Source organism: Pipistrellus kuhlii, unplaced genomic scaffold (assembly GCF_014108245.1).
Source record: "Pipistrellus kuhlii isolate mPipKuh1 unplaced genomic scaffold, mPipKuh1.p scaffold_m20_p_13, whole genome shotgun sequence".
Lineage (NCBI taxonomy): Eukaryota > Metazoa > Chordata > Mammalia > Chiroptera > Vespertilionidae > Pipistrellus > Pipistrellus kuhlii.
The window spans coordinates 31501232-31525026 of NW_023425438.1; the positions used below are offsets into that span (position 1 = coordinate 31501232).

Below are 23795 nucleotides of genomic sequence, written 5' to 3' on the forward strand. Positions count from 1 at the left end.
GAACAGTTACAAATACAAATAATAGAAACGGAGTCTTGTAGGAGGGTGATGGTTTAGCTCGTTTCCAGAAGTAAAAGGGCCTGAATGGCTAAGATAATGATTAGAAAGTGAGTGATTCAGGAAGCAGGATTCAGGGAAATTTACCTGGCCTGGGAGTTAGCATTCATTTTTAAATTTGCTTTACCGGTAGAAACTCTTTGTGAAATGAAATCTAATAGGATGCTTTCTAGATATGAAGTAAATCAGACCAGAGTGATAGAAAGGGAGAAGATGATGGAAGGGGCCTAGGGTCCACGGTGATGCTCCAGCAGTTAGATCTTGGTAGTGGGAAAGTTGGTGAGTTTAAACTTGCTTTTTTCTAACCTGTATTTTCTAAAATAGAGTTATTAGTTTTGCAATTAAAAATTCCAAAGCTTACCATAAAACCCAAAACAATGGATTATTTTGCTTTTTTAGAATCAGTTCATAACTCATCTTCTTAGAAAAAAAAATTTAATTTTACCCTGGACTTCACAAGTGTCCTTCTAGTACATTCGGCATGCTCTTTGGTAACTGTGGATAGATTTACAGAGGTAATGTCTTAGTTCATCCAGCTGCTGTAATAAAATACCACAGACTAGTCTTAAAATTACCACAGAAATTTATTCTCATAGTTCTAGAGGCTGTGAAATCCAAGTACAGGGTGCTGGCCAATTTGGTGTCAGGTGAGAGCCCACTTTCTAGCTGGCTGTCTCTCACTATGTCCTCATATGCAGAAGGGGTGAGGGCACTAATCCTATTCATGAGGGCCTCACTCTCATGACCTAATCACCTCCCATAAGGCCTGCTTCTAAATGCCATTTTATTAGGTATTAGGTTTCAACACTTGAATTTTGGGGGACACAAACATATTAAGTCTCTATATAGTAAGTCTATAAATAGCAGGCACCTACTGCCCAACATGTGTTAATGTTGCCTCCCAAACCAGTTTGTAAACTTATTAAGGTCAGCTTGTCTTAATTTATGTAGCCTTCTTATTTATCAACTGGTGCTCAATAGATGCCTGTTAGCTAAGGAAGGATCCTTCTGCTAAACTGAGAAGGTGTAGGACAGGAAGCTCTCAGGTAGCCATTAACTCCCTGTTGGAATGTGACCCACAGTTTTAGAAACTTTCGTATGTATCTTGAATATTGACTTGTTTTAAAATCAATTACCAGGTTTCTACTGCTCTCTGAAATGGCAGGGACGTTGTTATATTTTTAGTCCTAGCCAGAAGAGACTGCACCTGAGAGTGTGGAAGGCTGAGTGTTAATACAGCTCAGCCAGGAGGAAATGCCAGGGAGACTGGTAACATGTGACACATGTTACTCTCAGGCTTCAAACCTGCCAGATATGCGTCTGGTCACAGGTATTTCAGGTCACACCTCCACCTTCCCACCCAAGACTATTTTACTATCTCATCCTCTCTTGTTCTGCCCAGAGAGGCAGAGAAGTCTGTTGTCATCTCTCTCTCTCTCCTGTTCTCTCTCTCTCTCTCTCTCTCTCTCTCTCTCTCTCTCTCTCTCTCTCTCTCTCTCTCTCTCCACACACACACACACACACACACACAATCACAGTGTTTACTTTCCTTTGTTAACTTTTTCAATAAGCCTTTACACATCCATATATTTTCGTTAAATACCAGTCCCTTTTGGATCACTGAACACACAGAGGTTTTTCTCTATCTCCAGCCTTGGTTCTCCTAAGTGACTAAAGAGAAACAAACAAACATGAACAAAGAGATAAACAGAAGAAAAAAAAAGAAAAGCAGTCCCTAAGGCCTTTACGCTGAAGACATTTCCTTATGTAACAACAATAAAAAGTCCTAACAAGTGGCGACCAGAATGGCATAGAGATGACTGATCCTGTTTAATATTAATAACGTTCTAAAGGAAGTTGTGGCGACAAGTCAAGGATTAGTATTGGAAACTACTTATATGAATATCTGATGTATTACCACCACTGGGCTTAATGGGATTCCATAGTCTCGGTGCTGTCATCAGGTCACTGCATTGCACATTGCCCATATTGGGTAATCAGAGACGAGTTTTGCAATGGCTGAAGAAAACAAAGGCCTAAAAGCAAGGGGTTCCAGCAGAGAGGAAGGAAGGCTTCCTTCCAGCTAAAGGCTCTCAACTCAAAAGGAAAAAAAATATTAACATGAAAGGTGTTTCTCAGAGGTGGGTCCAAAGCTAGTTCTGGTTCTAGCAGCCTCAGGCTAGGTCTAGCTTTGAGGACACTTAGACCCAGAGTGACTAAAAAGAATTAACTGCATCCTCCCATGAGCTGTGGCCAGAAGAACTACTCATCTGTTCTTATGTGGAAGATCATTTAGTTATGAGACCTGTGGTTTGCCTCATTCTCCACCTCTGGAAGCCGACCAAAGCTAACCCATCTGGGACTTCCATCCTAGACAATGAGGAACAGTTCAGGTGAGCGCTGGGGCTTTAGGAGAAGCTGGGCTTATGGGTATCCTCAGGGCAATTTTGAGTTCTGGGATTGTCCCTTGGCCCCGTCAGGGTTCTGAGATCCAACGAACTGAGTCTGGGTTGTGAGATGTCCTTTCTCCTTCTGTCACTTGATCTCTGCTGCTGAAAATCTAACGAAGGCTTATTACAATACTTTTCATCTGGACCAGAACTAGAAGATGATTCCACCTCAGGGGCCAATTCCAAATAATTAGTAGTTGCTCCTGGAGTCCTATGTTGAAAATAATTTTGAGTTTTTAGGAGGAGAGCATGGTTGTCCATAAATGGTGATTGCTGTGTGCACAGGAGGGAAGCTGCAATATGCATTCTGATCTGAACCATTACATTAGCCTTCTAAGTGATATGCTGACCTCTATTTTCCTTCAGAAAAAAAAGAAAATTAATCTTCTAAAAGCATTATTTGATAATGTCTTATCAAAAATCTTCAACTCTATTCCACTTTAGCAATCTAGACTTGTTCTGCCTCTGTTTATCTATCTATCTAACCTCACACCTATCCCTTATTCTTCCAGCTCCATCACCCATTTCCCCCCAGTCCATCTGCCATTTATCTCCACTCTTCTTTTAGCCCATCATGGCTGGATCCCAGGGCACAACTTTTCTGTCACTGTCTTACCATCAACCTCATTCTTTTCATTCCTTTTTTTTTCACTGTGTTAGTCCCACAAACCCTTTTCTATGGATCAACCCAATTATAGTTGACCCTTGGACATCATGGGTTTTAATCATTTGGGTCCACTTTTTTCAGATTTTTTTCAATAAATACATGTACTGTTTTCAATTAGTGGTTGGGAGTTTCCTTATGCAGAGGGTTGACAGTATGCATTGATCTATGCCATTCTAGGTAGAGGACTTGAGCATTCACAGATTTTGCTATCTGCAGGTATACTAGAACCAATTCCCTGTAGACACCAAGGGAAAACTAAATTTTTGGGGGATTCAAAAGTTATACTTAGATTTCCAATTGCAAAGAGAATCAGCACTCCTAATCTCCATGTTGTTCAAAGGCTAACTGCATTTTCCTTCTTTGGATCTATCTGAGGGCTCCTGAATGTGGTCAGAGGAATTCACACTCTTGTGGTTTGGGTTCAGCAAACCACAGTGTCTTCTGACCTCACTTGGGCTCTCAGCACAACCATCCTTTCACAGGCTCTTTCCTCTCCTTTTTCTCCCAGCTTCCACCTTCACCACTATACCGACCTGATCCCTCCCCAACCATGATCACACTTCTCTCAGCAGATGACCAAAGCTTCTGTTTTATTCTGTTTGGGCCGCTATAACAAAATGTCATAGACTGGGTGGCTTAAATAACAGACATTTATTTCTCACATTTCTGGAGGTTGAGAAGTCCAAGATCAAGGTGTCTTGAATTCCATATCTGGTGAGAGCCCTTTTCCTGGTTTTCAGATGGCTCTGGTCTCTTCCTGTACTCTAAGGATGTTAATCCCATCATGGGGGCTCCATCCTCATGACTTCATCTAAACCGAATTACCTCCCAAAGGGCCCACCTCCCCATAGAAACACATTGGGGGTTAGGACTTCAATATATGAATTTTTGAGGGACACAAACATTTAGTCCATAACAGCTTTTATTTCATGAACTCTCTCAACTTCCACCCTTAGAACTTCAAACTGTCCTACGATCAAACTCACTTTCCAGCCTTCTCCTCAGTTTTCAAAGGGGAAAAGCTGTATTTTCTCCTTCCCAAATCGTCCTCTTGGACTCTGGATCCAACCACTCTTGGGCCTTTGCTCTGTGATTTTCCTTCTCCCTATTTCTGAACCTTCCTCTATAGGGGTGTCGAACTCAATCAGAGAAGGGGCCAAAATCTAAAATCCAGCCTAAATCGCGGGCCGAATGGTTTACTGAACAGTCATAAACTGTCATTGTGATGGAAAAGCAGCGGAGTGCAGTGATGACAGCTCGGTGCGGGCCTCATTGCAAGGCCTGGCGGGACGGATTTGGCCCGCGGGCCTTGTGTTTGACACATGTGCTCTAGAACCATGACCAAGTCTCTCCCTTCTTAAAATAAAAATCTCTCTCCCTCACAGCCAAGCTCCTGGAAAGCCCTTTTCTTCATGATCCTGTCCACTCACCTGTCTTACCTGTCCACTTTACAGCATACCTTATCATTTCCTTGGCTTTATGGACACCAGGCCTTTCTGATTCTTCTATTTCCCCCTTAATTAGTCTCCCTCAAGCCCTACTTTTTATTTTTATTTATTTATTTATTTATTTATTTATTTTTAAATATATTTTATTGATTTTTTTTACAGAGAGGAGGAGAGAGGGATAGAGAGCTAGAAATGGCAATGAGAGAGAAACATCGACCAGCTGCCTCCTGCACACCCCCCACCGGGGATGTGCCTGCAACCAATGTACATGCCCTTGACCAGAATCGAACCTGGGCCCTTTCAGTCCGCAGACTGACGCTCTACCACTGAGCCAAACCGGTTTTGGTTAGGCAAGCCCTACTTTTTAAATGATGGATTGATCCGGAGACTTGAAAGTGGGTCTGTTCAAATGCCAACCACCTTGCCATGCTCTATCCTCTCATCCTCTCAGAGGTGTTACCAGATGAACTGTGAGTTACCAGGTGGCTCTGGAAGGCGGACCATTGACACTAGTGCTGAAGAGGATGGAGAAAGTAGCAATGTTCTCAACAGAGGGAAAAGTACAAAGAACGTTCACATTCCACAAATTCCTTATCTGCACTGCTGCTTCTATAGCGTGTTAGTTCTGGCTAAACAATGTGAAAAATGTGAATTTCCTGTTTGAATGAGATGCCTTGTATTTAACTACAAGTATTGTCACGAAAGGTGCACCTAAATACCTGTACACAGTGAGGGTAGCAGCCAGAACTAACCTGCCTGCCTGGTTCAGGGACCTGGGACATCCAAACGGTCACCAGAGCTTTGCTCTAAAGAGGGCCCAAAGCCTGATGGGCATGGCTTTGTGGTTGAGCATAGACTTATGAACCAGGAGGTCACAGTTTGATTCCAGGCCAGTGTTCATTCCCAGAGTCTCAGCTTTATTTCCAGTGGGGGCCTGCAGGAGGCAGCCGATCAATGATTCTCTTTCATTACTGATGTTTCTCTCTCTCTCTCCTCTCCCTTTCTCTGTGATATATATATATATATATATATATATATATATATATATATCTCAAAGAGGTTCCAAAGAAGAAAGACCTTTCTCCAAATCCTGGACTTTGGGGTTGGAACTCTCATGTAAAAGAGAAGAAAAAAGATAAGACTTCCCTCAAATTCCTTTATGTGATGGGAACCTGGCCTGAGTGATCATCAAATGGAACAGTAGACTTAAAACTAGCAGGTCTATGCTTTCAGAAGCCTGTGGGGAGGCATGCCTCTACCCTGAGCCAGAAAGTTCAGACTCTAGGCAGGAATCACCAAAGTAGCCTTCCTGAGTTCTGATGAGTGTTGTCATCTTGGGAACCAGATGGTACCCAAAATCAAGTACCTCTTTGTAACTTGGACCTTTGTTCCCCACCCCCCCACCCCCACCCTTTGGCCAGCGAGGCCTAGGAAATAAGCTACTCTTGGAAACGAAGCCCAAAGGTAAACAACCGAGAAGCTCACCAACCAGTTGGAGAAGTTCCACTTCCTCTGCAGAATGTGGGTTTGGGAATAATAATGCTCTGCTTCATAAGCTGCATTCCATCTCGAGAGCCCAGTGACTGTAACCATTCATCTCCACAGACAATTAGCCTCTTAAAGTCCTTTCCAAGCTGGGGAGCCTCTCATGTCTGCCCCACACCAGCTCTGAGGGGGATTTTGGGTGATGCTATGCAACAGAGAAGTGGGTCCCAAGATGTGAAAACGTCATCAGGCCCATCATTTGAGAAACCAGAGTGCTTATTTCCTAAAGTGCTCAGTCACTCTTAGCCACTGATTGCCTCCTCTGAGATTGGGCCCAATGTGAATTTGAGTGAGTCACCTCTTGAGGCAGGGCAGACACAGGAGAGAACAGCAGGACTTTTTACTAATCTCAGATTTACTGATTTACTGGCTAAATGAATTTGGCAGCTGGTGGGTGTACCTTGTACCTCATCATTTTATAATTTTTTTAAAAAGAAGTCGTCTTGGGAAATAAGACTTGAGTTGTTTTGGTAGAAGATCAATAGTTGTGGCTCATCTCAAAATTTTCTCAGCATGAATACAAGGGTTGTTCTTTCTCTATACTAGATGTTACAGATTCTTTCAGTGCTTAGTGCCTGGGCACAATTCCCACTTTCCCTCAGTTTCCAGCTCCCAGTGGAGTTATGGAGTGCAGAAGGAGATGAAAAGGCAGCATTTGGGAGAGCTACCCACCCAGCATGAACCCAACCCGATTCCAGATGACTTGGCTCCATTCTGAATAGGGCTTTCTTATTGTTTTTCTTTTTTCTTTTGAGATTGTTTTTCATTAGCTATTGTTTCCCTAAGTGGATGAAAACTAAAAACTATGGGTATTACATTTTAATTGGAGCCAGTACTGTTCTAACAATTCGGAATGTAACTGTTTTGTGTGTTGTTTTTCTTGAGAAGTCAACTTGCTGGCATGAAAATAATATTTGCTCAAATTTTCAAATGTTGGTGCCGGAAGGTAGGGAAAGCCATTTCTGTCCAAAATAAAATATTTTTAAAAATAATTAAATAGTCGACTATTACTCAGTTCCAAATTTCTTTGATTGGCAACTGATTATGTAGGTATCACCACCAAATGGGTGCATGTTATTACAAATATCACTCCAGAGCACTCTTAACTGTACTCATTAAAAAAATCCATTCTTCCTAACACTAGACCATTCAAAAAGAATGATTTTAAAGAATTAGTCATACCCATTATTAAGAGCAGAGCCAGAATATATGTGATGTTATACATTATCATACATTTCTCATTTGTGAATATAAAGACATTCAAGAGGACTTAATTTGCTACAAACTTAGGAAAACAAATTAGAATTACTATTCCATACTAAAGATCAGCTCTTTGCCTCATCACTTAGACATATTAAAATTACTATTTATAGAAATTATATAGTTTTGGTCATACTAACATTTTATATTCTAGATTATTTTTTAATATATATATTTTAATATATATTTTATTGACTTTTTACAGAGAGGAAGGGAGAGGGAGAGAGAGTTAGAAACATCGATCAGTTGCCTCCTGCATGCCCCCTACTGGGAATATGCCCACAACCAAAGTACATGACCTTGACTGGAATCAAACCTGGGACCTTTCAGTCCGCAGGCCAGCACTCTATCCACTGAGCAAAACAAGTTTCAGCTAGACTATTTTTATAATTATCTTAGTCAATAAATTTGCAACTATTTTATGTCTTTTGTTATTTAGTGTTATTCTTCTTGTAATTTGGAATGAAATACTGATTATTAGAATGTTCTTTAAATTGTATAAGCCATCTACCTTTTAGACGAGACAATTCATAAATTCATTTCCTACCTAAACCCAGGAAATAAATACTATATTTCAATATCAGACCTACACTATTTCAAAGAACCTGTATTTCATCTTCAGAATTCTGGAGGGGGAAAGTAGAACAGGTGAAATGGTTTGCTTTTACTGGGACAGAACGCAGAGGTGCCCTCTCCTCTAAGTGGTCAAAGGTGGAACCACATTGACCCATCAACCTTTGGATATTTAAAATCTGTCTAGTTCAATTCTTTTCAATCCCTGGAACATTCAGGAGTGCAAAATTAATAACAATGAGAGGGGAAAAAAACTTTAAAATATAGTTCAATTCAGTTCCTTGGAAGAGAAGTAATAAAGTTGGTCATTATCTGATCAGAGCTTCCATTTCCTTAACTTACAATCTTTTCATTCCTATCATGCTTGTGTTCTAGACATCAGGGTGTTAGGCTAGTGTTGTCTGTAAATTTCCCTATCAGGTAAGCAAGGTATGGGAGGTACTGAGTGAAATGTAAAACCAGAATTGCCTGATTCTTGTTTTTTGGTTACATACAGTGTAACCGAAACAGAAGTGGTGCTGCCCCTTAGGATGTGAGTTAAAACACTTTAAGCAGAGTTGTGTGATTGTACATTGATCCTGGTAGCTATTGCCTTTTCTCTTATTAACTATTCCTTTAATTCCCATTTTTTGCTTCCAGAGATGGTTAAAGTACTGGCTTCTGGCTCCTACTTGATCGATCCCTTAATCACCTGGCTGTATATTCACTGCTATATAGTTGTGTGTAGAAGGGATATGAGGTTGTAAGTCACACCTATACAGCTGTAGTTCCAAAGACATGGCTATAAGACATAGACTGTATCCTGGGCAATAGAGCATCTGGCCTTCAGGAGCATCATTAAGGACATGGCGACTGGCTGGTCTTCCAGGGATTCCACAGCCACAATGGCTACCATGCTGAAGAGGCCTCCAGCTTCGTCATTACTCCATACCACCATGGAGTGAAAGCACTACAGAATGGCTTAGAAAGCAAAAAAAAAAAAAAAATGTATTTTCTCATCACAACTTAGTCACCTGAGTTGTGATGAGCAAATACAAGAGTGGATGGCTTTGGGGAACTGAAAGATAGTCATGAGGGTGGAGCGCAGTGAGTGAGAGACGGTAGCCCAAGGTGAGCTTTGGAAGATGAGCAGGGGCCTGCTCATGCAGGGCTGTGTAGAGCATGCCAGATAATTTTTATTTTAAGTGATAGATGTTAAGCAGTCCCATGTTTTGAAGATCACATTGGTTGTTGCACAGAGAATGGATGAGGTGGTGGCTTGCCTTCAGGTTAGGAGAATGGTGGAAAGATTACTTCAGTCTTTTCCAGGTGAGAGAAGATAGTGGCTCTAACCAGTGGAGCAAGTGCATGGATTCTTGACATATTTTAGTGGTAGAATTAACAGGTCTTGCCTTTGGAGTGGGTTTGGGAAGCAAGGGGGAGGGAGGGGTCAGTAAGAACACTCAGGTTTCTTTTTGAGCAAATGGAATATGGAGCCATTTACTAAAGCAGAGAAGTCTGGGGAGAAAACAAGTACATATGAGGAAATCCAAACTTCTGGAAATGTGTTGTGGACATAATACTTGTTTGAGATACCTTAGAGACAACCAAATGGACATGTCCAGAAAGCATAGGCAGTCTAGAACACAGAGAATAGGTATGAATGTCCTCAGACAGCCTTTGCTACTTTTGTTTTGTTTGCCTTTGCTTCCCTTGACTCTGCACCTGCCCAGCTTCCACTCATCATTTAGGTCTCAGCTGAAATGTCACTTCCTCAGGGAGGCCCCTGCCCCCTCCATCAGTATAAATCATTATAAATTAGGCTCTCCACTAGACTGTCTCTCCATTTAAATTTTTCCTTTAAAGCACTTATCATGGCCTGAAGTTAAATATTTATGTTTGTTCTTCACAAATGAATCTCAGTTCACATTGAGATGCTCTAGGAAAAAATAAATAAATAAATAAATAAATAAATAAATAAATAAATAAATAATTTAAAAAAGACATTATAATGAAATCATTTGGGCTCCAGATTTCAGAAAAAGAAAAGAGGGCCCAGAGCTGAGTGCAAATAACTTGCCACATGGATGGGTTGTATGGAAGAGTCAAAGGCAGCCAAGAGGGAGCTGGAAAGAAAGCAGAGAGTCTGCGATGCCTCAGGAGACAGGAGATGAGCATGTTTCAGGACTGATGATGTATTATTGTGTCAATTCTGCTGAGCACTCGAGGACAAAAAGACTGAAATGACTAGAATGTACAACATGGTGTGCATGGGATGCTTTGTAATGGTCATTTGCGTGAAGCAATCTGGATAGAAGCGAAGTCGCAGAGAGTAAAGGCACAAATGAAAAGGAGGAATGGGAAATAATAGGTGATGTCAATTGTTCCAAGAAGTCATGCTGTTGGAGGAGAGAAAACTAGGGCCGTACCTAGAAAGGTAGAAGAGGTTAAAGGAGGATATCTTAGAGCTGTGTGATCCTGAAGTACTAGTATATCTCTGTAAAGATGGAAACAGTGGCTTGAGGGTTGGGATGGGAGAAATAAAAACAGAAGAATTAGAGACAAACAAAGAAAAGGAAGGGAGAGAGCAGGTAGGAAAGTAGTTACACAGAGGATGGAACCAAGAAGACTTTGAAACACACTTCCAGAGCAACCCCCAGCCATGCCCAGATAAGACGTACAGTCGGTGGGGCAGAGAGGAGCTGTCAGCTGTGCTTATGGAGAGGAAAGCCATCACTCTGGCTAAGTAGTCAGCCAGTCTGTCGGCAGCCAGACCCTGGCCTCTGGCCAACCACATATTGGGACCAGAATAACAAGTCTCCTGGCAGGAGCTGTTGAAAAGGAAGGACGGTGTGGGTGAGCGCTGAGCAGCAGGAGGGCAGCCAAGACTGACTTCAGAAGAAGCAAACTCAGTGGGAGACTGCAAGGAGAGACCTAAGAGATGAAGCCCAGCTTCCCCCTTGTTTCTCTTACCTACATATGGTAGTTTGCAACTACAGGAGTAGTAGGGCTGCAATTGAACACATGTGTTCTATTTTACCTCTCAATTCTGCCACTTCAGGGTGACTGTTCCTTTAGCCGCCTGTCCCTTCTGCAGGGACAGATAGGCACAGCTGCCAGCTGCCCAGGAAGAAGAACCAGAGCGATGCTGCAGCTGAGGGGGCCTCTGCAGCCCCCATGCAGGCCTCCCCTTGGAGGTTGAGAACCCCAAGCAAAGGAACAAGGGGATGGTCCTGGTATAGGTTAGGTGCTGAGGTTGCCCTATGTGAGGCCTAGGATGACTGAGCCACAGACTAAATATGCAAAACATAGAAGAGCAGACCTGGGCTCCTAGATCTACCGGAGCCCCTGGAGAGGGACATCTGCTACAGCACAAACAAACAATCATTCAGTGTTGCCACCAGCCTTAGGCCAATGCTTTTCAAACTTTAACTTGCAAGAGAATTATTTGGGGGGGGGGGGGGTGGGAGGGAGAGAGGAAATTGTGTCAAGATGCAAACTCCAAGTCCATAGATCTGGGTGAGGCCTGGGAGTCAGCATTTCTGACGAGTTCCCGGGTGATGCTAATGCCACGTTCCTCTGACCACACTCTATAGAGCAAGGCTTAAGAGACACCATGGGGGTTAAGACCGCTCTTCCCTGAAAAGTACATATAAGCTCGTCCACCCAAACCCTTCATACCATGTGGGAGGCCATTCCCTTGGGGTTTGCTACCCCAGGATATCAGCACCTACCCCTCATGCTTATTGCCAAACTGTTGCCCATCCCCCAAGCCTACCCAAGAGGGTCTTAGAATTCAAAGGCTATCAGAATCATCTAAGATATTATACTTGTTAAATATGCTGATATCCTGTGCTCATTTCCAGAGGCTCTGGTTCAATAGTTGTGGGGCAGGGGGCAGGGATACACGTTTTCAAGCTCCCCAGGTGATTCTGACCCAGGTAGTTTCACTGAACACACCTGAGGAACACCAAATACGAACAGCTAGGTTCATTGTTTGTTTCAAGTCCTTCAAACCTGAGGACTTGAAGCAACGGAGCTGTGGCTGAGGAAGGTTAGGTGCTGAGGTTGGTGCCTCCCAAACATCCTCTAGTGCGATTTGTTTGCATGTACCCTAGCCTTCAGCAGACTGACTGCTGCCCCCTGGGGAGGTAAGAGCCATGTTTCAAGCATTGGTGATGGATTTGAACAGGCTGATCCTGGCTACTAGGCACACCTCCTGACTAGCTGCTCTGTTCTTTCTTTCATGGGCAGGTACTTCGGTCTTTCAGACACTTCCAAGTCTTAAGACAAATAACCCTTTCTCCTGCTAATGCAGCAGGCAGGAATCTTGTTCCACAGTCCAGGGGCCTGAGGAATGTCACATCAGTTTGCTTTCTTTACATTTGACTTTGAGTCTCTGGCCCGCCAAGGCTGGTGGGAAATTTGAGCGCAGTTATTGTTGGCGATCTTAATTCCTCCAGGACGGTGTGGAATTCTGAAGACCCTTAGATCTTTAGCTCACACTGGTCCCTTCCTTGTCCAGGCCCCCCGAATCAAGTGACTCTAATCAGAGCTGCTGCGCTGAACCCGGCTCTTGGGAGGCTGGGGACGCCTGACGTGGGATCAGCCTCCCAGGTGTCCTGTTCAGCGCCTCCCTCTGGGAATCTGCCAGGTTCCCCGGACTCTGTGAGAGCAGGCCAGGGGGAAACACACCCTTTAGGAGCTGTGAGCCCGACACCTCCCCGGCCTCAGGGAACCCCCGTGCCTTCTTTCCCTTCTCGCTTTGAATAAATCTGCCAAGAAGTGCAGTCTTTCAAAAGCCAGAAAGAGAGGTTTTCTGCAACATAAATCACTTTTGAAGAAGTGTCACATTTCCAAAAGGTTAAAACGCATGGCTCTCGTGTAAATATGAAATGAACACATGCCAAAGACTGTATTCAACCTCAGTTTATGAGGGAGCTGGTAAGACATTAAAAATTGGTCCAAAGGGCATTTGAGAATCTTGTATATTAGGCAACTTAGTAGATTGCTGGGTTGGATGAAAAACTGGTTAATGTCCAATAGGGCCATAAGCCATAACTCTGGGGGTTATCTGTCTGCTGGACAGAAATTCTTTGCATCTCTACCCGGCAAATGTCTATGTTAAATTCACCCTATGGAGTTATAAAATAGCCTAAGTAAATAGAAAGTCAAGTCCAACAGTGCACTAAAATAACATCTAGTACTAACTATTGGGGGGCCAATTTCCAAGTTTTGGACAATTTTTCTGGCAGAAAAAAAAAAATTACCTGCTTAAAATTACCTCCTTGGAATGGGAGAAGGAAAATAATAGCAAGAACAAACCTCAAAATAATATCTCAATTATCCCAATCCAGAAACACAAGACCCCCGTTAATATGACCTCAATATTATGCGAACAAAGTATTATGCCTTTACTCTGCCTCACCCAAAACTCCCCTTTCCTAGGAGGAGAGGGGAGTGATAAGGGCACTAAACTTTTTCCTGTCCCACATAAAAGCCCTCTCTCCTGTCCTTGAAGCATTTTCACAGATCCTTTTGAATGACGCTAGAAAATCCACTGAAGCAGAGGACAGAGGGAAAGCCCACCCCCTCCACTCACCATCAGAATCTGTACTCTTTCTACAGCTTGCCCAGAGCCTGGCTACATCAGAGGACAGAGAGAAAAGAACTGGATACACAGGGGCAAGTCACACGTGTGGCTGCACATTGCTACACAGATGGCAGCAGGCAGAGAAAGGCACCTGTAGGGAGAATTCTCTTTCCTGAAGTCTGTGCCTTCCTCTGTGCATTTGTTCTGTGAGCAGATAGTATTAGCTTTGTAGCTCTTATTGAGCTGTGCTCCTCCCCATCCCGGCGCCCTCTGCCCCATCTTCTCTTTGTTTCATATGAAACTCATTGGGAAGTCAGGCTTCGGGCAGGAGTCATTATAGCTTCTGGCAGAGATCCTGGGTGGGAGATCAGAGAGGCCGTGAGAAAAATGTCGAGCCACTGTTCCGACCGGATGTGTCCCAAGATGGGAGGAAGGTGGGTCTCACAGAAGAGAAGCTGTTATTCACTCCCAGTCTTTTGATTGGAAGCCAAAGTTGCGCACAGAGGTTAGGGAAGGGAGTTCATCCCAAACCTCTACAATATTCAGCTGGCCAGATTTCCTAGTGGATCCTCCTTCTGAAATGATTGCTTCCTGCCACTAGAACAGTGGTCAGCAAACTCTTAATTAGTCCACAGAGCCAAATATCAACAGTACAACAATTGAAATTTCTTTTGAGACCCAAATTTTTTAAACTTAAACTTCTTCTAAAGACACTTTTTCAAAATAGACTCGCCCAGGCCGTGGTATTTTGTGGAAGAGCCACACTCCAGGGGCCAAAGAGCTGCATGTGGCTCGTGAGCTGCAGTTTTCCAAGCACGGCACTAGAATTATGGTTCTGAGACTTTAGCATGCACTAGGACAGCGGTTCTCAACTTTCTAATGCCACGACCCTTGAATACAGTTCCTCATGTTGTGGTGACCCCCAACCATAAAATTATTTTCGTTGCTACTTCATAACTGTAATTTTGCTACTGTTATGAATCATAATGTAAATATCTGTATTTCCTGATGGTCTTAGGCTTTACAGCAGCGGTCGGTTCTCAACCTGACCATCGGAAAACACAGATATTTACATTATGATTCATAACAGTAGCAAAATTACAGTTATGAAGTAGCAACGAAAATAATTTTATGGTTGGGGGGTCACCACAACATGAGGAACTGTATTAAAGGATCAAGGCATTCAAAAGGTTGAGAACCGCTGCACTAGAATCACCTGGACAGCTTGTTAAGTCAGAATCCTGATCCCAAACTCGTGAGTTTCTGATTCAGTGGCCCATGACTTTGCATCTCAAAAGTTCTCAGGTAATACTGACCGTGGCTGATCCAGGCAACACACTTTGACAATGATTACTTCTCAAAACTTTATTATAGACATGAATCACTCAAGGAATCTCATTAGAATGAAGATTCTGATTCATAGGTCTGGGGTGGAACCTGAAATTCTGCATTTTTAACGAGTCCCCAGATGATGTAGATACTGCTGGTCCTCAGACCACACTTTGAGTGGCAGGTTTCTAAAGAGTGGTTACCCATCCTGGCTGCACATTAGAAAGCATCTGTAGGAGTTCTGAAAAATCCCCATACACAGGCAACAGACCACCAATTAAATCAGAATTTCTGGGAATCAAGTCTAGGCATCGATAGTTTTTAAAACACTCCAAATAAATGCAATACATAGCCAAGACTGAAGACTATTATTTTAGAACAGTGGTTCCCAGCCCTACTGCATATTTTAAATTCATGGGATGCTTTTACAAAATACCTATTCTTGAGTCACATGCCTAATGATTTCTAAGCTGGTCTTCCCAATCCGTCATCACACACACACACACACACACACATACACACAGGCATGCCTACATGCATCCTTTGTCTTCAATATATCCTTCTTGCCTTCAGGATACAAACAAAAAGTCAGAGTTTCTAGAAATAGAACCTGGGGCCTTCGTATTTTAGAAATAAGTCCAGTGATTCAAATGTGCAGCCACCACTCTAGCCGGTCTCGCAATCACATTCCACCTACTCTTTAACCTTCACCCACTAAATGTGGTCTGTCCACCTAGGCATGTAGAAACCTGCCTTGGGCAGTGGCCTCTGGTTGCTGACCGCTCTCACTTGGCTGCTCAGCCTCCTATTCCCCCCCCCTTTTATTGCTGTCACTGTTTGACCCCCTCCATTTATTCTTTGCCTGCCCAGAGCTGCCTTGGGGCTCCTCTGAGATTCACCGAATGTTGGACCCTCTTCTCTGTGTACTGGCCTTGCTCCACATGCTCCCATACCCTGGCTTGACTTCTGGCTCTGTGCACACTCCCTATCTCAGCTTCCGCCTTCCCCCCCTCCTTCTAATACTGGCTACCTGCTTAACCTCCCACCCTCCGGATGGATCTATTATAATATGTAGACCTTGGGAAAGTATTGGCCTCCAAGGTGTGAGGCACTGTGCTGGGCGGGGGCTGCCCTGTGAAGCAAAACGGCCGTTGCCTGTGGGGAACCTTATATTCTGGTGTAAGAGACAGTGATCAAACTAATGTAAAATGACTTACAGTCATATGTGCTGAGAAGGAGAGGGCACAGTGCCAAGGATGTCTATGGGAGAGAAGCCTTGCCCAAGGAGTGATATTTAAGCTGAGATCTAAGAGAACAGTGGGCGTCACCTAGGTGAAGAGGAGGAGGAAATGGGAGAGAAAGGGATGGCATGTAAAAAAGGCTAGACCGTAGGAGGAAGACGGCATCTTGGGAGACTAAAGGCCTGGGTGGCTAGAGCAGAGGGAGAAGGAGGTGTGAGACAGCATTAGACATTCTATAACTTGTGTGGCGCCCACTCCCCGGCCAAGGTTCAGCACACAGCAGCCATCATCCTGGTGTGGTAATCAGGGTAACCAGTTCTAGGAGGCCGCACTTCGCATAACTGGGCAAGTTGTATGCCCTGGGTGTGTATGTAGTGAAATACACTTTTCCTCTTTCCTCTTCCTACCTCTTTCCCTGGAGTCTCTCCCTTCTTTCCTATGAAAATGGGAACAAATCTACTGACTATTAGAGGGAGAGATGTCTACTGTAATTTATTTTAGCTGGCCAGGCACAGGCTTGGCATCCAGAAGAATGCTCAAAACAATCCTCTATTTTTAGATTCAACTTGTGCATCTTCTGATCCTTCTGCTGTCCACAGGAGTTAGAGGTCTGGAAGGAACTCCTCTATTCCACTCATGTGTTCTTCACATCCTCAGCAGTTAAAGTGTTTCCTTCCACCCTAGCTTTTGTAGGCCAGTATGATCTCCTTCAGCCACCAGAGAACAATAACAGACCTTCCCTTTGGAACCCTCATGTACATAAAATGTTCTGGGTGGAGGTGACTGACCAAAGTGAAGAAGGAAGTGTTCCAAAGGACTCTGATTCAGCAAAGAACTTCAGAGCTCCGGGCCTGAGGATGTGCTCCCACAGAACATAGGTGATTCCTGAATGCCGAGAATGAATGGGAGCTAACCTCTGCACCCGGCCCAATGAGAACAGCATAAGCCAAGGGAGAAAAGATGCTAACAGAAATAACTATAATTAAAAGTAGAAAAAAAGTAACGTGTTAAAAAAAAAAAAAAAGCCATAACTTCCTCAACTTGAAAAAGTTGAGGTATCTACAAAAAAATTTCAGCTGACACCATACCTACTTAATGGCGAGAAACTTAAAGCTTTCCCACTAAGATCAGGCACAAGGCAAGGATGTTCCTATTCACCACCCCTTTTTAACATTATACTGTAGGTCCTTGGAAATGCAATAAGGTAAGAAAAGAAAGGAAAGTTATATAGATTAGGCAGGACGATAAAAAACTGTCTTTGTTTATATATGACATGACCATTTATATAGAAAATTGAAAAGAATGAAACAAAAACAACAACAATAACAATAAAAGACAAAACAACTCCTAGAACTAATAAGTATTGATATTTATAGCAAGGTTGCACAATTCAAGGTTGATATACAAATTCAACTGTTTTTCTACATACTGTACCAACAATTAACAAGTAGAATTTGAAATTAAAAACAAAATATCATTTATTTTAGCACATTCCCAAAAGAAATATTTAGGTATGAATCTAAAAATTAAATATATATACAAGATATATATTCAAAATTCTGATGAATGATATCAAAGAACTAAATGAATGAAGAGATAGTCCATGTTCATAGATAGGAAGAATTTATATTGTCAATATGTCAGTTCTTCCCAACTTGACCTATAGTCATGTAATCCTAATAAAAGCCTTGATTAGAAAGAAGTTAGCCTACAGAGAGGATGCATAAGGGGGATAGAGGGAGAGCATACCTTTACTTTCTGAAGTGGCTCCATGAGATCCACTCTTTCCTTATAATTCCCTTTTTAGTCCATTTAGTGTGTTTTAGTATCTTGTATCATGGTGCAAGGACTCCTCAACCAAGATAAGTAGGAGATAAGATCTCTGAAGCCATAAGCACATGGAAAACCTAAAAAGGGCTGTGAAGACTAAATGTGGTAGAAGTAGGTTTTGCCTCTCTTACTGAAGGACTATTTAATTTAACCTAGAGTCTATGAATTCCAGAGAGTAGCAAACAAGGTCTGGTGAGGAGATGCTGCATGCCTGGAATTCCATGTACCACTCCAATTTATAGCTGGCCTGTACATAGATTTGATGAAATCTGGGATTTCAATGAAAGTTTAGTAACCAAGGTAAGAAAATTACCTGGGACAAATGGCTCTGAATCCTCACAGCCTCTTATCAATGATATGCCTTTAGATAATTCTTATGCTATGAAATAATTCTTCCATGCATGTAATCATCCATCCATTCATTGACCCTGCAAATAATTATTTAGCACCTAAAAAATAACAGGCATTGGAAATGCCAAGACAAATAAGACAGGGCAGTGAGTACTGTTCATTCATAGAAATTTGACAACTTGTAATTATATGCATTTGTGAGATTCTTGGTTTAATCTCTCTCCCCCCTACTATGTCAATTGTATAATGGCAGAAATATGTATTTTGTTCACTCTTGTATCCTAGCACCTGCCTGGATCCCTGGTACACAATGCACTTAATACATATTTGGTGGACAAATGACGAATAAAGGGTTTTAGTCTATTCAAGACTTAGAATTGGCTTAACCCTTATCATATCTTGCCCCCATAAAAGGAGATCTTTATAGGAGAATCAGGAATAGTACATTTTGAAAGCTAGGTGACTAATATCCCACAGTGTTTGAAAATTGTAGGCTCTGTGACAGGTGCCTGAGCTAACAGAACCTGGTAATTAAAAATTCTCCCCGTAATGTAGATCTTCAATGTCTAGGGATCTTCCTTTTCTGGTGCCTCTCAGATTAAAATTGCTCTGGAGAAAATGTGCATAAAATGCAGCTGATCCATTAACCTTGAGGAAATGGACCATGGAAAACAGAATTGAATGTGATAAAGGATCATCTCTACACTGGCAAGCGGAGGTGGGCAGAGAGGACAAGAAACTCCTGGTACAGCTGTTCAGATTGTGTCCTGCTCATGGACACCCAGTCAAGGGAGTACAAAGGGGATGCAATGCAGCCAGGCTCTCCTCTCTGGTAATAAACCCTGACAAGAGGCTGCGTCAAAGGTGCCCTAAGCATCACAGGTGGTCCAGTGAGTGTTCAGGTTCTTAGGAAGACTGGCAAAGTAAGAAGGGAGGGTGTGGAAGGAACCTGCACTTAGCATTCAATCAGAAAGCAGTGAGGTGGAGTGCTGCCCGCTGTAACGGCCGCACTCTGTGAACCATAGCCCCCTCACCCACTCACACCTCTATACTTCTCTCTGGCACATCCAGTTCTAGGAGTGACAAGGGCTTTCTGCCGGTAATAGCAGGATAAATGTGAGGACATATAAGACCAAAACTGTCAGCAAGAGGAAAAGAGATACCTTGCTTTCCTTAAGATGAGGGGGATGGGATGGCAGGCAATGGGGCTGTCTGTCTAGGTCTCTATACTGGCTGGCAATATAAAGCTTTCTTTCCTGGAATGTGCATAGGCTCTACTGACACCAGAAAGAACTCGGATACACAGCCTAATAGAAAAACAATTTAGTACCAAATAGCTATTTAAAAAAAAAAAAAAAACAACTGCATTAACCTCTATTCTACTGGTACTCTTCATGGTGCATGGAAACTCCAGAGCTATTTCTGGCTCAGGATGCAGGGGTGCTGATGAACAGTGGGGCTTCTGCAGCTGATTGCTGATAGGACCAAGCTGTTGCCACCCTGCAGAGGTGCTAGGGACAGGCAGCTTGACTGCACATGGCCAGCACATGTTGGGTGGGTGAGAGGACATCTGGCTGATTGGGGTGGGGGTGGGGGATGAGGAGGATGGAAGGGGCTCTGACACTCATTTTGGGAGCAGTAAGCTGAAGACACTGTGGCTCTGTGTGCCTCCTATTCCGCCTTTCTTCCAAAGCTCTAGGCTCAGAGGGAACAGAAGAGCAAAAACCCTAGCGCTATCAGTGTAGCTTCTGTAGCTTCTGTGGTTGTTTCTCTTGCTTCAGATTTGGAATGTCATTGCAGGGGTCAAGATACAGTTCTTCTTTCTGATGGTGAATATGACTAAAGAAAGAATAATCTTGCCGAAACCGGTTTGGCTCAGTGGATAGAGCGTCGGTCTGCAGACTGAAAGGTCCCAGGTTCGATTCCGGTCAAGGCCATGCACATTGGTTGCGGGCACATCCCCGGTAGGGGGTGTGCAGGAGGCAGCTGGTCGATGTTTCTCTCTCATCAATGTTTCTAGCTCTCTATCCCTCTCCCTTCTTCTCTGTGAAAAATTCAATAAAATATATATATATATTTTTTAAAAAGAATTAATAATTTTAAGGAAAATGGTCAAAAATTTAAAAAAATATATTTTCATTGAGTTCAGAGAGGAAGGGAAAGGGAGTGAAAGAGATAGAAACATCAATGACGAAAGAGAATCATTGATTAGCTGCCTCCTGCACACCCCACATTGGGGATCAGACCCACAACCCAGGCATATGCCCTGATCAGAAACTGAACTGTGACCTCCTGGTTCATAGGTCAATGCTCAACCACTGAGCCATGCCAGCCAGGCTGAAAGTGGTCAGATCTTAAGGAAAGCCATCAAAACATCATGGGGAGGCAGGAGAGGGAGAAGGATTGATTTCAACTACTATAAAATTTCATCTGAGTTTGAAATCAGATGAATTTGAGTTTAATTCATATCAGCAATGTGACCTTGAGCAGCTGCCCAATCATTTCCCTCATCTATAAAGTGGGGATAAATCTATGGGTAGTATGACTGCAATACTTGTCTATAAAGTGGAGATAATCTTATAGCTAGTTTTACTTTGGTGGAGGGCAGCTCCTGCATGACCAGCACTCCCTTCTTTGGGGCCATTCTAAAACCCAGGATCCTGCTGACTCTTGCTCAGCCTCTCCTAGGAGAGTATTTGTTGTTTTCTTTAGTCTTTATATTTTACCTTAATAGAAAATTTGCTATTTCACACACTCAAAGAACAAGTAGAAATGTGACTTCCATTACATATGTTACCTTACTTACATAAATGAAATCCATACACTGCCTTGTTTTCAACAGCATAGAATACTTTTGCTCTCTAGGATGTGGGATGTCAAACATGGCTCCCCCTCAAAGCTAAGTCTGAAGTGATACCACCACATGCACTGAAATGGGTTTTGTAATAATCAAGCATAAAAATACTTAGCTCCATGCTGGCATGTGAGTGCTAAAGAAAGAGTGGCTTCGTGACAGGTATGTGTTTGCAAACACTCACTTGGGTACAAAGATTGACCAATTCCTTCCTAAATCAAATTACATCTTACCTTGAGTTTTTTCTCTCTACATCTTATTTATTATTGGGTCTGGAATATTCCCTTCAAGTCATGAGAAGGTCTGATGAAGCTTACACAGAACAGAACTTTCCGGAGGCTCTCTGGTCACTCACTAATGTGCTCATTGTCCAAGCACCCAAAAGGGGCTGCTCTCCTGCTTTCATTCCTTGCCTAAGTTCACAGCGTTTGGGGTGGCTGGAAGCTATACTTCTCAGCACCCAGGTCTACCATCTCCCCAGTCCTTTAGCTCATGACCTACCTACTCTCCTCTGAGACTGAGTCCTCTATCCGGGTGACTGCAAAGAAACAGGGAGTCTACCACTTGAGAGCCCCTGAGACTCATAGAGCCCAAACCTTCCTTCTGTTCTCCAGCTCAGAGATGGTCTCCTTTCCCTTGAAGGGATGAGGGAGCTGGAGAGGACGGCTTCAGTCCCCACTCCTCCGAATACCAAGTAATCTCCCTCCATGGGGGCAATTTCCTTTTTAACTCACCTTCTTATTCTATTACTAACTTTATTTTTGAGCAGGATATCATCTTATCACAGGAATTTAGGTCTCTTTTGCCATATTTTTATTTTAAGAGTCATGAACACTCTCAGAGTTCCATTCAATCTGACACCAAAGGAAGACCTAAACCCATCGAACAGAGACTAGCTCTGGTCCATTGAGAAGCAGAGCTCTGTCTTCTAATTCTTTGTTTTAATGTAATGGTTTCCTACTCCCTTCAAGATAGCATAGTTCTTAACTTCACTGCTATTCTCAGTGAAATATTCTCTGCTTACCCTTCTCTGTTAGAGAACTTTCATAACTCACCTATAAGTTATTTCACTTGATTGCACTGTGTTCTGGGGAGAAAGAGTGGCTCTATTTGGTTTACTCTCTCAAGAAAGGAAATATGCTTTCCTGGGATTTTTCTGCAGAAGGCAGCCAGCAACACAACCATGTGGCCTCTGTGTAAAACATCTGACTCTCTAACCAGTGTTCTTAAATTTTGTTTTCTTACTCAGCAGGAGGCTCGCTGAAAACTGACATTGTATTGCTGGCTGGGATCACAACTCTGCAAATAATTTCTTACAGTATGCAGTTTTTCCCAAACGAGTCAAGCAAGGTCAGCATGATGAACATCTGTCTGATAGCCTCTGGAGTTAATGAGCATTTTTGTTTATATTTTGACGAAGGGAAGAGAGTAGGGGATGAAGACCTGAGATTGCAATCCATAAAAGTTCTGCTATTGGCTATCCCCATAGATGTTTCCATCTATGAAGGAACTGGCTAATAAAACATATGCAAACTTTGTAGTCTTTAGTAGGTTTATTTCTGCTATTATTAAAAATCGCCACAGTGTTAAAGAAGTACATGTACCCCTGTTGACAATCCAAATAAATAAGGAAGCCCCAAAGGTGAAGAAGGTCGGGAATAGCTCCGACAGACATGGCCAATGATAGAAACACACAACACTTCTTTATCCCACCCTCCAAAGCTCTGGTTCATTTCTGAAACCAGGTTGACATTCTACAGAAAGTTAAGAAGAACTTCAGCTAAATATGATGAACACACAAGTGGAAGCCCTTCACTTACTCCAATCATTTAAGAACTGCTGGATAAAATACAATAAAAATGTTTTTAATATGTAACTAAACATGAAGTCAAGAAAGGAAAATCATTGTTGTGAAGCAAAAAGAGCTCGAAGTCAGAGCTGAATAGGAGTTGTACTGTGTGTAAAGTGATATCTAAATTAACATTATCTAAAGAATGTGCAAGCCCATGCTGTGATATTGATGTTAAAAACTCATATTGACCTTGATGTAAAAATATGAGTTCATTGAAAGATAGACTAAAAAGACTCCAAATGAAATACAAATTATGTTCAAGGATAAGAAGATCCAAAATTGTGAAGATCAATTTATTCCAGCTTATCTGTAGATTCAATCAAAAGTTCAAAGAAAACATTCTGTGGATATTCTGCAGAAAAATCTCAGTGGTTTAAAAATATATATGGAATAGCAAGAAAGAGGAGATAACCCTAAAGAAGTAGAAGAAGATGGGAGAGTACTTGCCCTCCAGATATCAAGAACTTACTGTAAACCCTAGCAGTTAAGACATGGGGGGAGAGAAGAACTGTTGGAAGGTGCGGGGGATGGGAGAGGGAATAGACAAAGAGCCCATTCCAATGGATTGAAAGAGAGCTTAGAAATAAATGCACCATAGGAGAAAAACTTGATTCATAACAGGGAAAGCATTACAGATAAGTGAAGAAAGTAAGGCAGCAATCAAAAAAATGAAGCTGGGACAATTGGTTAAGCATACCAAGAAAAAAAAAAATCGAACGATTAGTCATTTGAATACATAAAGAACCTCTCTGAATTAATAAGAAAA

The 23795-nt window shown here is 42.5% G+C and overlaps 1 long non-coding RNA gene across 1 annotated transcript; it reads left to right on the top strand.

Annotated features, from left to right (window-relative positions):
• Positions 1–2105: 2105 nt before the first annotated feature.
• LOC118717816 lies at positions 2106–7157 on the top strand. Its single transcript, XR_004987596.2, has 2 exons — positions 2106–2450; positions 6044–7157. It is a non-coding gene; the product is annotated as an uncharacterized LOC118717816 (long non-coding RNA).
• The last annotated feature ends 16638 nt before the right edge of the window (positions 7158–23795 follow it).